This window comes from Kryptolebias marmoratus, linkage group LG12 (genome assembly GCF_001649575.2).
Source record: "Kryptolebias marmoratus isolate JLee-2015 linkage group LG12, ASM164957v2, whole genome shotgun sequence".
NCBI classification, from domain to species: domain Eukaryota; kingdom Metazoa; phylum Chordata; class Actinopteri; order Cyprinodontiformes; family Rivulidae; genus Kryptolebias; species Kryptolebias marmoratus.
The window spans coordinates 12,868,723-12,885,041 of record NC_051441.1 but is presented as its reverse complement, the minus strand read 5'-3'; the positions used below and the strand labels follow the sequence as shown (position 1 = coordinate 12,885,041).

Sequence of the window (16,319 nt, the reverse complement as noted above, 5' to 3'; positions counted from 1 at the left end):
AGCTGAGAGCGAAGCTGCTGGGTTGTCAGTCAGCTCCTCTGGATGGGAACTCAGGGGCACACCCAGAACTTGCTAAAGGGATGATGCAGCATATTTACTCTGGTCTGGGAATGTCTTGGGATTTTGTAGGAGGAGCTGGAGAGTGTCACTGGGGAAAGAGATGGTTTTCCTTTTAGATTTGTCTCTGACCTGATTGCAGAGGGAAATTATTGGATGGGTTAAATACTTTTACACCACTGAGCTGGTGTTAATCATAAAATGTGACTTAAAGGACCAACTATCACATCACACTGAGTATCAGATGGAAGATCATACAGGAGAACTTCAGGAACCAAGCTTATTTTTTTTCCCCACGAAGTTTTTTTTTTTTTTTTTTTTTTTTTTTTTGTTGTGGAGTGTTTTAACTTTCACGAAGCCCTCGTAACTGAAGAGAAGCTCCTGAGGCCACAGGAGGGTTAAAAATAAATTGCTGCAGTAAGTTAACTTATCCACTAGATGTCAGCATTGCACTGTCTCAAGACATGCCCTTTGCTAAAGTTACAATTTTTTGAGTTTTTAATTTGATGTCTATGGCATGCTTTAAAGCCATAGACATTTATGCTTTAAATTTACAGTACCAAGATGCATTTTTTTAAGTCTGTATTTTGCAGGTGACTAAAATGTGCACAATGGAAAGGATTTTTTTGTCAAGTTGGTATGGACAAAATTCACTGTTGAATTTCACTGGAAATAGAAGAAATAAGAACAGTTTTGTTTTCATATTCTTGTTTCATTTGTAGTTCAACAAATAATTGGTAATTATCTTCAAGCTAGAATCTCATCACAGGTTTGTATAAAAAAAGACTAAAGCTGAAAGCTCTCCAGTCACAATCATGTCAACTTTTTCATTTGCTAAAAAAATATTTTCCTTAAGTAAACTACTGGTTTTCTAAAAGTCATCTTGTTTGTTATAAAACAACATGAAGCAAAAAAACTATTTTGACTTCTCATTTCTGAGGTGCAGTGAATGCAGCATAATTTGATGTTAAAGGTGGGTGGAGATAAAGACTGGAAGACTTCATTTTTGTTTTGCATCTCAAGTTTTATTTCACATTTCTTTTGAGATGCTTGTATTTTTTCCATGGACTTTAATGGGAAGTTATGGCAATAAATCTGGAATTTAAAATATTGAAGGTTGGCCCTTAACAGGTAATAAAGTTGGGGAAAATCTTTGTTTTAGCAAAATCATGACCAAAACAACCAGATTCCATTGCTTTACTGAGCAATAAGAGGTACCACATCCTAAAAGTCTGTCACTCGAACATGTAGGGTATTTCCAAATTCCTTAACTTTCCATAAAAAGTTTCTGAAAATTTTCCACCCTTACACAGCCAACTAAATATTTCCAATTAAAGAAGTGTTAATTTTAATCCTAAACTGTCTTCAGGATGTGTGTGTGTGTGTGTGTGTGTGTGTGTGTATTAATTATTAAAGGGATGCACTTAATGTCAATATTAACTGTAAAAACTGTCTAACTAGATGCATAAACATGCCTTTAAAAATAATCTGCAGTTTGAAGTTAGAATTTCATAGTAATTAGAAAGAACAGCATATAAATAATCATGTGTTTTGGGTAGTTGGCATTAAATCAAGTTTATGCTTTGGAATCATGGGATTACAGCTCTGTTTAAACCTCTGAAGCACAAAAACAAAACTTAAACAGTATTTAGATTTTAGGAGTTTCATTTAAAAAGTGGATATTTACAATGTTACAAACAAGTTTTGCGATTTCACATTATTGAACCAATGAAGTTGACAGAATCTGTTTGGGAGAGGGAAAAGAGGAATAAACTGAAGAAAATGGAGAAGTTAATGAAGCACTGATGCTGACATCCTACGAGCCCTGCTGCTCATTAGCTGGATTACATGTGTCCTACATGAAGTGGCAGAGAGATTAGACCAAGAACAAATCAAAGCAGACACCATTGTTATGCATGTGTCTGTGACTCTTGAGGATAAGAATGACCTGATATGATGTAACAGAGGGAAATGTGTGTGAGGCTGAGCTGAAGAGACGTGGACATACAACAGGAAGTAAAGAACAAACTTTATTTGTGATCCCGAAAGACGACGGCTGATGTGATGCCGTTGGCTTTCGTCTTATTTAGGATTCAAACAGCGGCTGGATGTTGTGTGTGAGGAACTGACTGTTCTGAAGCTACCTGTCAGTGTTAAAGGTGATCTCACTGGAAGAAAATATTTATTTGATGTCATTGCTGTAATTTATTCTCTTTCTGTTTAACTCTTCCTTTTCTTTCTCACCTTCCTTACTTCTCTTTTCTTACATATTCTCCCCCTCCCCCCGGTAATTAGTTTCTCCTATCTTTCTCCTCTTGGTTCAAACCCATCCCTCATCCCCCCCACACCATATTAATTGGAAAAGACTCATTCTAACACTTCATGTCTTTGTTATTTGGTGTCAGACAGATCAATTATAAGGGCCGTGTTTGCTCTGCATCCACTTAGATAATTTAAACTTGGCTGAAGGCTGTCTACTTGTCCTGCCTTTGTGTCAAAACACACACGCTGATAATACGCCTTACAGTTATCTCATGCCGCCGAAAAGCGAAAGCAGGCGATTATGTCTTTGCCTGTATCATTGGATGTGTTTGTGTGTATCTATTACCAAAATATCTCGTGAACCACTGGATGAATTTTAATGAAACTTGCCAAAAGTAATCATTGGATGTACATCTACAAATGATTAACATTTTGAGCCATTTTTTTTATTATTTAGTTTTTATTTAGCCTTTATTTTACCCAGCAAGACTTTATGAAAAGTTTCTTAATGTCCTGAATGTCTTGGCCATCTTGAATTCAATTCAATTCAGGTATTGAGATACAGCTGACATGATTTTTTTTTTTTAAGGTTCAACCTAAAATGGCTACATCGGCTTATAAACTTATAGTAAGCCTATAGCAACGGTAGGCAATCCTGGTCCTCGAGGGCCATTATCCTGTATGTTTTACTTGTTTCTCTGCTCCAACACACCTGATTTGAATCAGTGGGTGATTAACAGGCTTCTGCAGAACACGAAGAGGTAATTTAACCACTGAATCAGGTGTGTTGGAGCAGAGAAACAAGTAACACATGCAGGATAGTGGCCCTCGAGGACCAGGATTGCCTGGCCCTGGCCTACCAAGGAGAATTAATTTGTGCATTAGAGGTTTAGGATGTGATGCCTGAGAGAAGGACCCATCGTCAACCCAAATACAATCACTCATTTTCCAGCCTTGATAACATATTAAAATCCCTCTGCTCCTGCTAAGCCTTAGTGCATCACAAGCAAACACAAGCAGTCAAACAAACAGAAATTTATGCAAATGTCATTTCAGTCAACCGACAGCAGGCATATGCTGCACTGTCACTTTTCTAAATCCATTTTATGTAGCTTGTATAAAGGTCTTTTAACACATCCATTTTATTTTTTTATTGTTTTTTTTTTTTTTTGTTGTTGTTCCTCTTCTTTACCTGTGCCATGTCACTTATTCGGTGAGTGCGAGTAAATGTGCTGAAACGTGTGGAACAGAATGATTCACCTCAGCTTACATAAAACCTCTGTCTATATTTAGCGCCAGCATGACTCCAGATTTCTGCACCAAAGCTATCAGCCACACACTAAGATGTGCGTGGGCCCGCCATGAGCTGACTGCAGAGCTGGATTTACGCTCTGCGAAAATGACAAAGAAATGATGCATGAATATATACAGTTCGTTCTGTGCGCAGGGCTGGTTGGCAAAGAGGGCTGCTGTGGATTGGTGGCGGTAAGATGGCTGAGACACTGGGGGGGTTTCAATCCCGGCCCAGCAGGAAGCCGTTTGTTGAGCGTGCTGTTGTTTTGGTAGCCATCACCAAACTTTCAGCAAAGTTTATTTTTAGCTACTTTCCAAAGTCGAGTTTCTCAAAGGCGAAGCCAGGGTGATAATGATTTTGGCCACATCTGTGTGTGTGTGTGTGTATTCATTTGTCTGTACTGTTAGCAAAATATCTCATGAACCATGACTCATGCATGGATTTTAATAAAACTGTCAGAAAGTAATGTTTGGCTGGATCACGGTTTCTGGTCAGTCTCAACCTCCTTTAACGTTTCGTTCACGCTGCACAGTTCCTATGTTCTACTTGCAGCAAAACAGCCCCACATCATGATGCTACCACCACCGTGCCTTTCAGTTGAAGCAGTATTCCTGAGGTTGTTTTACCATTTTATTCCAGCAAACACACTTCTGGATGTTGGAGCCGAATGATTTAGTGCCTGCCTCCTCTGGACATCAAACTTTCCTACAGAAGTCTCTTAACTTTATGTGATGGTTTGTAAACTTTATTCAAGCTTGAAGGTGTTTATTGTAAACAGAGTAGTCTTTCCTGGAGGGCAGCCTCTCAGTCCATGGTGATGTTCATCTCATTTGACTGACAGGCCTGTTCCTTCAGCTTTGGCTTTATCACAGATATGTATGCTGATATATTTTCTGGCAGCACATGACTATAGGCACTTTTTTTCCCTCTCAGTAGAGGGTGACACCTTAAGTTTTCTTCCAAGCCATGACTAAGTGGGAGCACCTTTCAATAAATAAGATAAATGTAAATTAAATCATTTGAACTGACAATCTTGAAATTTAGAGCTATTTTGAAATAGCTCCTCTTTCTCATTTAGACCTTTCTGCTGTATTTTGTGAGAGTCAGTCCATTAAAATCCTTTTTTATGTCGACAGTGAGGTGCATCCTAACAGGAAGTTAGGAGATAAATTTCATGAGGCTATAAACAAAGAACAATTTATGCCGTACCTTTGTCAATATAGATGGTGTACAATTATTCTATCAAAACAACAAACTGGTTAAAATAAATAATTTAAATCCAGATATTGTGTTTTTTCAAAGCTCTTAATGAGTACATTTATAATTCAAACTTGACCGTAAAAAGTATGTGAAACTGTTATTTTGTAAAATTACGTGTTTGTCTCCTGACGGACAATTCTGCTTCGCTAAGAGCATTTCACAGCAAAGAGCCCGGACGTGTGCGATGCAGCAACACTACAAAAGAAACGGCAGCAACAAAAATAATAAATATTTGAAATTGTTCTTTACCTTCAACTAAATCCTCTCAGACAACAAAACAGCAAGTTAAACATGTACGGTTCTTTTCGGGCCTTTTTATAAATAATTACTGCAGCAGAAAGATTTATGTCAAACTTTTTTTCCTAACACTAAAAGCACCACAGGGTCTTTTTAACCCCCTAAGCACTTCACCTCTCTTTAACTGAAGCACACTGTCTCACCGTTTCTTTGTCTTCACCTTCTCCTCAGTTAGTCTGAGATCCAAATTAAAACAATTACAATCTACTACACTTTGAACCACAGGGAGAGTCATTTTTACCTCTTTAGGACCAATTTAATATGTTGCCCTGGTTACCAAGCTGTAACAACAACAACTGCCAGTGAAACAAATAACATGAACCCTGTTTTGGCTGCAATAACATTTTTTTTTATTACTGTTTTGAATGTAAGCTCTATTCTATTCAGTGGACAAACAAAATATTAACTGACGTGTATAACAATTATTTATAAATTATATAGATCTAAAATACTCTGAAGTTGTTTATGTCATGACTAGGAAGTAAAACCAATTTATAAAGTAAATTTGAAAAGTTGTGCACTTTCAAAAAACAAACTTAGTTTTTCCTTAAAAATGAATAAACACACATAATGAAAATAACAAACATCATTTCCACTTCACATATTCTGTATTTTTATACACCAGCATCAAAGATTGGATCCAATTTCTGGTCTCTGCAACAGAAACATGCCGAGCGTCTACTTTACTGAAGTATTTAAGTGTAAAATTGACCAAACTACTATATGCACACCAGCAGATTATAATTATTCTGTCAGAAACCACTGAGGAGTTTAAACTAATATTCAGTTTGTAATTATACAATTAACTGTTTTTCCACGTTCTTTTAGTAGTGTATGAGCACAAATGTGTCGTTCTCACATCCAGAGTATAAATTAATTTGATATTTTTGAACAATAAAGAATAAGAGTTTAGGACTGCAGGCAGGTCACTGTAGCACCTGGACCCTTCTGCTGTGAAGCTATGAATCCATGCTGTAATGGATACAGTTTGAGTTTAGCAAAATCTTGCTGGAAAATGCAAAAAAGACATCTCCTGGATCGGAGCACATGTGGTTCTAAAACCTATATATACTTTTCTGCATTGAAGCTGCCCATACCTGTGGCACCAATACACCCCCATACCATCAGAGAGGCAGGTTTTTTAACTGTCTGCTAATAAGTGGCCAGATGGCCTCTCATCTCTTTAGTACAGAGGATGTAGCATCAGTGGTTTCCCAAACAAATATCAGTTTTCCATTTTGCTTAAATCCTATTTAAATGAGCTTTGGCCCAGAAAGTCGCTGCGTTTCTGGATGGTGTTTACACATGACTCGACTTAGCATGACAGAGCTTTAACCAGCATGTGTGGATGGCACAGCAAACTGTAAGTACAGACAATGATATGTGAAAGTGTTCCTGAGTACAGAGATTTCTCCAGATAGTTAAAATTTTTTGATGATATAATAAATCGTAGATGATGGAATATTCAGTCTTCCCAACATTATTCTAAAATTGTTCCACTTTTTTTATACAGTTTTTCACAGACTGGCAGACTTCTGCCCATCTTTACTTCTGAGAGATTCAGCCTCTTTAAAATCTTTTTTTTTATATTCAGTCTTCTTACTGACCTGCTACCAATTAACCTTTTTTATTTCTTATTTTTCAAAATTCTCCTCCAGCTGTTTCTAATCCACACCCTTTATTTCAACAGCCTTCTTATGCCTCTGTTTTGTCTTTTTTGAGATGTGTAATATTCAAAAGGGTATGTCGTCTTAATTTAAACAGATGATCTGTTTAAATTGTTCAATTGTGAATGAATTATAGGCTTGTGAGATCTGTGCATTCTGTTCTTATTTACATTTTAGACATAGTCCCAACTTTTTTGGAATTGGAGTTGCATCATAAAGAGCGAAAACTCTGCAGTTTTAATCACTGGGTCAGACTAATGGTTCTTTAAAACCAAAACGAAAAAAACCCCGAATAAAACAACCAAACAAGTGCTTTAGGTTTTGTGCCACTTGAAATATGTTTCTGCTGTCATCACTCTGTTGTGAACATTCTTCCCTGGGTCTGTATTTGCATGGCACACAGCTCCAAGTTAAAGTTGAGCTGCAGAAGTGGGAACCCTGGGGACGTTTCTGTTTTGTCCTGAGCAGGCTGCAGAATAAGTGTGACAGCTTGGGGAGTACACTGTCATTGACCTGCCCTTCAGTGACAACACGTGTGTGTGCATGTGTGTGCGTGCATGTGTGGAAGTGTAGACATGTGTATGCATGACAGCACAGGTGGCCTTTTCCACAGGGTGAACCCTTTCAGGCTTTAAGCACGGCTCTTTAGCTGCACTGCTTGGACACACTTTGACAACCAGTGTTCAGCCAGCTGTCATAGAAACAGCAGAGTGAAATAAGCAAAATAAATACGGCACTTTTTTTTTTTTTCCTCAACTTTTATGCAGACAAAAAGGACCCAAATAAAGCAAGTTACGGCATTGTAGTCTGACTGTAAATGTTTGCATTTGCTGTCAAATGTTATAAAGAGTCCTGTCCCACCAGTCTGCTGTCATCCTTCAGGCTGAGTGGCAGGACACATCAACCTGTCTGCTGAGCCAAATCACTGCAGGCTCGTATTATACATACAGTAAAAAACATTAAATGCTTCTCTGAACATGTGTTCTTTCACCTCTGATGACTTTTCTTCGCCTGATGCACTTCCAAGCACTTAGAATAATCTGGCATTATCTCCTGTCCATGCCTCATGAACATTAACTCCTTTTTCTTTACTCCTCATGTCACTTTGAATAAACGCGCTCCCCCACGTAGCTCACTTTTTAAAAGATTTCTATGTGGTTCGGAGAAAAGAAGACAACCAAGAACTGGTTCGGAACATCACGCTTGCATTGCGATGCGCTGATCTAAATTTGTGCCCAGTCTGGCGAGCGCATAAATTTACTTTTTTAGCAAACCTGCGATGTGTGCACCGCAGGCAAAGTTTTCACAATAAAACTAAAAGGCAATTAGCTGTTAATGCTCCAACAAGTTGTGCAGCAGTGTTAAAATTTTAACTTATAATTAACTTTACAAACCAGCAGAAATAACAAGTATTAAATGGAAGATTAAATATTCAAAGTGCCTTTTATTTATTGATGTCAAGAATGTACTGAAATGTTGACAATTCCTTAAAAGAGAAAGTTCAGCTCTTTTAAAGTGGTTGTAAGGAACAGTTAACATCTTACCTGTTGTAGATAGTAGCTCTTTAAATTGCATCAGCTTAGAGTTTAGAGTTTAAATCTGATGCTTGACCGAGCAGGAATTTTTTAAACATTTCGGAGCAATTTATACTATTTTATTTACCTTTTACATTGTCGTCTATTTTGCATAGCCTTAGCACTTCCTGCAAAGCTTTAAACACTTCGAGCAGGAATGTCATAATATTTCTTGCAGAATGACTGTGTGATGCGAAACGTTAAAGGATTTTTAATTAAAGGCTAAGGACTCTTTGAAACGATGCATATCACTCTCCGCCATTCATGCCAGTGCTTTGGACTAAAATCCTTCTATATTGAGAAATGACAGAGTTAAAACTTAATGTTATAAAAACTAACGCGAAGCACGATCTGTTAGCTCTCAGAGTATGTGTTGAGAATGACTTCTACTACACCAAATTTAAGCTCAGTATCTTTATCACAGATATCACAGTATCTTTAAAATTCATTGAGAAAAAGTCATTTTTGGGTTAAAGAAGGTCGATTAACTGTAGCAGCCTTCTTGAACTGGACATCTAATGATTTCTCCCTGATAGTTTAAATAAAACCCGTTCAGTGATTTGCTGAGGCTCTTGTGAAGTTGTTTGAAGAGCTATCCCTTTAAACCTGAACTGTCCCTTTAAATCAAGTTGTGGGAGTTTTCTGTTTGTGTTATACTGTTTGTGGCAGAAAAAACTGACATGTTTTTGGTCTTTTAACAAGATTAAAATAACAACATGCTTCATGAGCTGCTTTTCTTTCCTTTAGTGAATCAAAAGCTGTCAAACGAAACATTGTTCTGAATGTCAAAACTAAAGTGGGGAAGATGACAGCACACAGTGTGATTGTGGGTGTGTGTCACTGATAAAACAAACAGATGAAGCCATCAGCACTTTTTTTTTTTATTAGCTTACTTTTTTTCAGACCATAAACATAACAATTTTAAAATGGATAATCTGTTCCTGGTTTGTTCTGTCCAGCAGCTTGTAGATTTTTTTACATTTTTTTTTTATCTTTACACAAATATTGTATCCATATTTTGGTCTATATTAATCTGTTTTCACTGCATTTTTACAGTTTATTTATTTTAGTTTCTCTCCTATCAACTACTACCCTGGGTCCTTCCCCCTCTCAGCAGCATCGTTCTCATTCACCGCCCTTCTAGCCGTGTTTCTGAAGAAGTGTTTCTCATAATCTCCGCCTGATTCTGTTGGTTTACTTCCACTCGGCCCTCAGGTAGGGTGACTCAGGTCTTACAGCATCTCCGGATCCTCAGAACTGCAGTCTCACTGCAGAGCACACTCTCACCAAGTTGTTTTTTTTTTCTCTTGTTCTGCAGATATCTTCTTTTTTCGTATTTCTGTGGCTCAGCCTTGCTTTGGTCACTTTCATATTACAGCCTGCGCTCACACAGAGAAGGCCGTGTACTTATTCAGATCTGTTTGAATGTAATGTATTTCCAGCTCCCAACATATTCATGCTGTCAGTTTGAATTAGTGTTTTTTTACAGCACTGTGCAAAAACACAATGCAATATAACACATCAGTTGACCTAAGAAAACACAAAATGGCTATTTTTCAGTCAACTTTACAGATATTTAGCTAACATTTGGTCTGTATGTAGCTGAGAGTCCTCCCCAACACATGCTCTAAGCATTAACTGATCACGCCAAACCTGTTTTTGAAACTTTGCTATTAAGTATTGGAGTCAACGGTGCCTGTCTGTTAGTAAAATAATCTCTGAGCAACAAGATGGGTTTTTCAGAAATTAATCATTAGGTGTACATCTACAACTCATTAACTTTTGATGTCAATCCCATTCAAAATGGTTGCCACAGCTACCCAAACTTGGTAAAAACCAAAATAGCTAAACCTGAGTCAGATATTCAGCTAAAATTTGGTGTGGTCTCAGCTGAACATCAGCTCTAACACATATTAAGAGAGTTACACATTGTGCGGTATTTTTTACTTAAAACATTGGCATTAACTATTAGTGTTAACTCTGTCTGTTTTTTAAAAAAAAAAGTCATGACTCACCAGACAGATTTTAATGAAACACTCAGAAATTCATTATTGGATGTCTTTCTACGGGTAATTTTCTTTTCAGTCAACCCAAGTCAAGATGGCCATGGCAGCTAAGTAAAATCAGACATCAGATAAATGATGCTAACTCTAACAAGTTTGCAGGTACCGAGCTAAAACTTTGTATAGTCATAGCTGAGAATCATTCACAACACATACTTCAAATGCTAACAGATCGTGCATAATGTCATTAACAAGGATTAAACAAAATGTCTATAACTCTGTCGCCTCTCACTGTAAGATGATCTTAGTGTAAAACTCAGCACGACAGGCGGCGGGTGATATGCATTCCTCAAGGAATGCTAATTCTTTAATTTACAAATGGGTTCAAATCTGTCCCCGCCTCCCCTCACCTTGCGTTTAGATTTTCCTTGTGGTCATGGTTCTGTATTCTCCTCCTTACGTTCCCACCTGTTCTTCTTGCTCTTGCCTCAAACCTCAGTAAACTCTGCTGGGCTCCACTTTTCTCGCACGTCTCCCCGAATGTTCGGATCAATAAGAACTAACTGCGTAATAGAATTAGGCTCTAATAGAAAGTACAAACTAGCTTTCTATTTACTAAATCCCTCCAGGGAGGTTCGAGGTGGGTAAAGAGCAGACTGCGAAATGAGACTGTAGCCGACTGAGTTGGCTTTCCTGCGAGTCGTCATACATGTGCATGATTGCACGCGTGAGGGGAAGTTGTTTTAACACCAGGCTGATGGACGCTTTGTTGTTGTTGTTGTTGGTGGTGCTGAATGACTGGGGCTGGGGACAACAGGGGTAACAGAGTTCACAGTTTCTACATGTCGATAAAAGCGATAAATAAGTAATTTTGAGTTTTTGTGTGCAGTTGTACAAAACTCACAGAAAGTGAATGTTTGCAGCCATAAACATGGAGCCCTTGACATTCTGTAGAAAAAACATGAATCTTTCATGTCACATGAGATTGACAGATATAGTATTGTTTTATTTTTAATGCGCATATCACAATAGACATTTTGGATGTCTGTGTGCAGTTTCCTCAAAGATGTTTCTCTTTCTAAATAAAATAATTTTTTTTTCAGTGTGGATCTTGTACGTGTGACATTAATTATTGTTCCCCACATTCCTCCGTGCTCAAAGACTTTCTTCCTTATCTTTGGAGACGGTGAGAACTCACTTTCACACTTTAACACAACCTCTAACCCACACAAACACACACACAAACACAGGGATGATAATCTTTTTGCAGCCGCTCTGATGCTAGAACCCAATTCAGCTGAGGATAAAGAGGGGGACTATATGTAACAACCAGGTGGTGTTGTCATTTAGATTTAACATCATTTAATGAGATTTAGAACAGAAATGAATTAGAAAGAAAAGCACAATTTTTTTTGCATTAGATAAAAAAAAGAACTGAGGCCCAATAAATGATCATCATAGTAATAAATGTATCTGACATAAATTTAAAAAGTGCAAACAGTTGACTTACACTGAAACATATTACTTCATAAAATCATAGAGTTAGTCAACATTTGGAATTGTGAAAGCAACAAAGGGTTGTAACGGCAGGTGGTTGTTTCAGTGCAGTCATTTAAAAGCACAAACCCTCTTTAAACAAGCTTAACTATTAAATCTAAACCAGACAGAGCATCTTTGTATTCATATAAAACAAGCTTTTTTGCCTCATTTTGTTAGTTGTAGCATATAAACAATTCAAATTCAGTTCAAATTGTTTTCAAAGCAAAAACAAACTGATCAGGACCTACTATTTTACACAACTCAGCTTTTTTCAGGTGACTTTAACTAGAAAAAATATTTATTTTTGTGAAAATTATTTGAACACTGAGGGATAAACGACGGCTAAAATGTGTTGAAGAAACAAAACTGATTTGTTAAAGTTAAGACAACAGAAGTTGAATTTAGCAAAACAAAAGTGAAAATTAACAAAAGCTAAAGGCTAACTTACGCAAAAAAAAGAAAACCTAAAACCAAGAAAGCACTTACTAAAAGATAAAATTAGCTAAAAGCAGTACAAAAGTAGCTGAAAGTTAAAAATAAAGCATGTATGCTGAAGATTTTAAACAGCACAAATTTTTGCAAAGGATTTGACGAAATCTCCATGCATTTCTATTAAAAATGTTAATGAAGGTAAAATAAAAAGTACAAATGTTACAAATACTAAAAGTCACAGTCATAAGTCCTGAATAAGCTTAACGTTTTGATACCTGAATTGCTGAAAGAGTTAAAAGTATGCTAAAGTATATAAGTCTAGACTACATACAGAAAAAGCAAAAAAAAAAAAAAACAATAAATAGAAACACAATCCTGTGACTGTTGACTCAACAATCACACATTGTTAAAGTGTTGCTGTGGTTTTCAGTAACGGTCTTTACTCGATTCCACATTTAAAATATAAATCATTTTGTGCTCACATATTTGGGTTATATTTCTGTAATCGATATGCAAACTGCATAGAAATGCTGTTAACTCAGTGCTGTCATTAATATTCACAGTTTGTGGGTCCCTGGATGGACAGTAGCCGAGTAAAAATATGCCTTCAGGTTTCTGCCTTGAATGAAAAACCAACACAGAAACTTCTCACGACTCGCGGCGTCGCTGCTTTATCCGATAGCTTTGTGGTGAAGCCGTGCAATGTGACGTGAAGTGACCCGATGCGAAGAGACGAGCTCTGGCGTTAGGTGACATGATGCTACGTGATGGGATGCATCATCTCCAGAGAAACCAGCCAGAACAGTAAAACTCCCCTCGTGATGCGGACCGGGTCGGCTCAGACCTGGTGGGTCACGAGTTGTGCATCTCGAAGGAGGTGTTCCAAGTTGTAATCCTCTGTGGATTGGACTGAATCAAGCACTTGTTCAAGAAGCCCAGTCAGTTTGGGATCTAGTGAATTTGAGGGGGTCATATCTTCCTTTTTTAAATTATTATTTTCCCAGAAGTGTGCACATTGTCCTGCTTCAAGGTAGTGGTTGCTATGCCAACAACAATGTTTAGGTGGGTAGTAAATGTCAAATTCACACCTGTATGAATGTCAGCACCTACGGGTTTTCAGAACATTGAATTTCAAGTTGATTAGTGTAATTTAATTTGCCTAAAACAAAAGAAAACAAACAGAACAACAAAATTCAATATACACTTTTGCAGGAGTAGCACTGACTCTTCTGTCCAAACTGAGTTAGACAAGTTATTATTCTTTATCTTTAACTCACAGGATACCTGGTTTTGCATGTTTGTTCTGCCTGTTTATTACTTAATCTGCATCCTCAAAAGTCCAAACCCAGACGCAGCACACAGTCAGCAAATATTCCCTTTTTCAACTGCGCTCTCGAGACCTTAATTATTCACATCTTATGAATAACGCACTTTACTTCAAGCTGCCAAGTGGGGGTATTTTTGCACATAGTGCCTTAAATTAGTCATAACTTCACAATGGGAAAAACATGCAATTTTCATTGCTTCTGCCTTTTTTTTCTTTCTCTCTTTGTAGGGTATTACAGTGCCATAATAAGTATTTTGCTGCCAATACATGTTGTGAGTTTCTAAAACCAACCAATTTAATTCATCCTTTTTCTTCACCTTTTTCCTTTCCTGGGCAGATCAACCCTTTTTAATTAAGTTTTGAATGAGTTGGTGGAGCTGACCAGAAACATTAGGGACTGTGGTCCCGTTAAACTGATCTGGAAATCTCTGGATCATTGGTTTTTGTAGCACGTTGGTCAGAAAACAAAATCAAGTTGTTCATGTAGACATTTAACAGCTAAAGTGCAATGAAAACATAGTATAATTCTATCACAGGCTTGTTGCAATGACAAAAACAACCATCTCACTGGCTGCTGCTCTTATATATAATGATATGTGATTCTCCTGAGTCTGATCATAGCAAAGTGTGGCTTCAGATACGGGCTGTGAAGTGGAGCTATCATCAACCACCATATTTATGTGGATGGGTTCAAGCTGTATGGCAGAAACCAGTGGGACATCCACTCACTGATTCACTTTATGCGGATACAAAGCAATAACACTGGCATTTAATTTGGACCAGCTAAATGAGGTTGGATTATGGTATTTAGGAGACAGACCATGTAGCAGCTCAACAGATTTAACAAGAAGGCAACATAAGAGCAGGTTGTCCATTTTTCCTTCGGCTCCCACAGGCTGAGGATGTGAGGAAGTAGCCACATTTATTAAAATATACAAGAAGTCTGTACAATAGGTTGAACAAAGTCCAAGCCGTCAACTCAGGAAGTGGCTGCTTTTGACAAATAGTTCTAGTTACTCAGAGGCTGGAGAGGACTGTGCAAACCTGGCCCCTGACACAATGAAAACTCCAACAAAAAAAAAGCTAATTCCACTAAATATTTAAAGAGTTCTTGAACAAGAAATGACCTAAGTGCTCTAACCTCTTTGTGGGGAAGGTTTGGGACCTGTTAATACCTGTTGTAGATAGCTCCTTGAAGGTGAAACAGAGTTTAATTTTGATCACATTAATGAGCTAATGGCTAGTCGGAGCAGGGCAGTCTTAAAATAACTCTAATTCTAAACATTTCACAGCAGTTCATGAAAACACTATTTCCCAAGCCTTCACGTTGCTGTCAGCTTTGTGTTACATGGTTATTTCTATGGATATATGTGTTTATTAGTAGATGCAAATAGTGGCAGTAGCAGCTAGCTGTAGCTCTTCCTGTGCAGTCTGGGGCACTTGTGACAGAAATATTACATTTCTGTCAATGTGACTTTTATGATGATATAAAGGTTTTATAAAATAGCTATGACATGATTTTATTTTACTTTGGCGTTGTTTTAAAACAGCAGCAACCCGCTTTGGGTCTGGCCTGTTCTGACTAGCCATTAGCTCATCAGTTCAGTCAGAACTGAACTCTGTTTTTTTTTTTTTTCAAAAGGAGATTATTCAAAAAACTAGCTGGAACTGCTGTTAATAATGTGAAAGGTGACTGTGGACTAAGATTTCTTCAATTCCTTTTGCTTCTTTAAGATTTCAGCTAAGTTTTTTGCTGTATTAGCTTGTGTTTACTGCTTTTAACTTGTAGCTGGTGTTCTGCCTCTTTTAGCTTAGTTTCAGCTTCTTAAGGAATTGTCGTTCAGCTCTCAGTATTCACCTTGTATTTTTGCAGAAAATGAATTCTTCTGGTTCTTCATCATTCCCCACAAGAGCCCACTTCTAAACACCTGAACCGTCGCTGTTATTAGGGCAGGGAAAATGATCCAACCAGTCTAAATTCCGCATTAAGGTGCGTCTGTTTTTCAGCACCTTGGACAGCAGCAGAGCCTCTCTGAATCTGTCCATGGTGCTGAAAATAAACAAACTCCGGGCACCACAGAACAAAGACTTTTCTAACCCAGCGCGTGCCTGTAGTCGTGCCCTCAAACTTCCAAAGATTTCCCTCCCCAGCTGATCTCCCTTCTAGATTACAGGCGCAGCTTCAGGCGCACCCCCCATCCCTCCACCACAACTCTGTCCCTCCCGTGTCTGAGACGCAGAGCTGACTCCACTTTTTGCGCGCGGTCAACACAATGTGCTGCATGTTGTCTCATCACGTGCACAGGTGTGCGAGCGCCCCACTCCTTCCAGCACCGAGTCTCTCAAGCGCGAGGCTGCTGGCCGCCTGTCCGATCTCATGGAGACGCTAAACGCTGATTACCCCCCACCCACACACAACACACACACACACACACACACACACACACCAACACGTCTCTGCGCGCGCGTCCCTCCACGCACGCGCGCGCCCACTTCATGCCACATCACTTTTTGGTGCTTCGGATGACAGTTCTGGTGTGAGCTGGTTGCAGTGATGTAGCTAAAGCATGCCTCATCAGATGCTGAACCCGTTACACCCCCCCCCCC

At 38.2% G+C, this 16,319-nt stretch overlaps 1 protein-coding gene across 1 annotated transcript in view; it reads right to left on the bottom strand.

Moving 5' to 3' along the window:
- Positions 1–16,319, bottom strand: part of mapk8ip3 (mitogen-activated protein kinase 8 interacting protein 3) — a gene marked incomplete in the record, with an annotated part of 1,049,817 nt that overhangs the window by 734,006 nt on the left and 299,492 nt on the right.